Source organism: Etheostoma spectabile, chromosome 21 (genome assembly GCF_008692095.1).
Source record: "Etheostoma spectabile isolate EspeVRDwgs_2016 chromosome 21, UIUC_Espe_1.0, whole genome shotgun sequence".
NCBI lineage: Eukaryota > Metazoa > Chordata > Actinopteri > Perciformes > Percidae > Etheostoma > Etheostoma spectabile.
Genome location: NC_045753.1, coordinates 23122126 through 23123530, shown reverse-complemented (window position 1 = coordinate 23123530; position 1405 = coordinate 23122126).

The window sequence follows — 1405 nt, the reverse complement described above, 5'->3', positions numbered from 1 at the left end:
TGTGGCTCTGGAACAACAGTCTGCTTCTGAGTAGGAGGCTCTGGCCTGGGTCACATTCAGTGAGGTGGGGCTTCTTTCTAAGATGTGTTTCAAAACACCTGATTTCATAAGGAAAGATGAAGTGTATTGACATCCACATGGTGGTGCTAACAACTCAAGAATTACCCTCAAAATCAGGCTTTTTAAAGTGACTGTTCCTAAAATGTGTTAAAGTAGATATACAGTATAATAAGAGTGAACATTAGAGTGAACATAATCTCCCCCCTTTTACTCTCTTACATATAGAGTTAAGAAAATAAGACACAATTGTATGTATAAAGACAAAATGTTCTCATAATGGATAAAACAGAGCAGGGAGATTACATTAATTGTTTTGTCAGAGGCATAGAGTTGAGACCTATAGCCCTGGAGGCTGTCACCCAGACCTACAGCCACTAACTGGGGCTTGGGAGGGAGCATGGGGGTGCTGGAGGGTGTTAACCCAGCCACATAGGCACTAACTGGGGCTTAGAGTTGAGACCTATAGCCCTGGAGGCTGTCACCCAGCCATCTGGCTCAAATACATTCAAGCTATGCTTGAATAAAAGGCTTGATTCTAACTGGGTGGGTACCAGATGCACAAATCCAATACTCTGGATCAGTATCTCAGGCAGCTAGTATTAACCTTTTAATCATGAATTAATGAATTTAAAACTATTGTAAGGAAGGTTGTGATGGAGACATGTTCTTGTTTTTCTTGAGAGTCTAACTGTGTTTTTTAACATTTTGTACTTTTTTACCTTGAAAATGTAACTTGGTGTTTATGTATGTGTTGTGATTTGGCTGCTACCTTGGCCAGGTCTCTCTTGTAAAAGAGATTCTGAATCTCAATGGGACTTCCTGGTTAAATAAAGGATTAATAATAATAATAATGACATGACCAATGCACAGTTTCTTTGTCAGTGTCCATATGAAATTCATTGTTTCCTGCTATCACTTGATGTTGGGCTGCTGACTAATTTTGGATGTTTTACAGCAACGTATAGCCTCGTGCCACCTAACATATACATGATTCCACACAATGAGATGAAAACACATGACAACAGATTTGATATTTTAAAGAAAAAAAGGAGAGCATGTTTCTCATTGGTACTCTATATTGGCATACGAAGTACGGAGTATGAATGTTGACTTTTTTATCAAAACAGGATTTGGGGAAACTGGACTCTTTTTGTGAGGGATTCCATGGGGCCGGGGAGTCCACTACAGACCTCTCTATGGGGAATAGTAAGAGGACGGAAAGCAGGAGGTGTGGCAATCCTTTGGTATGAAAAGCTGGACTCTGTGATTAGTGTCACCAGGTTGGAAGTTGACTGGTGTATTGCTGTCCAAAAATTGCTTAACAATAAGGTGTTTACTATCCTGA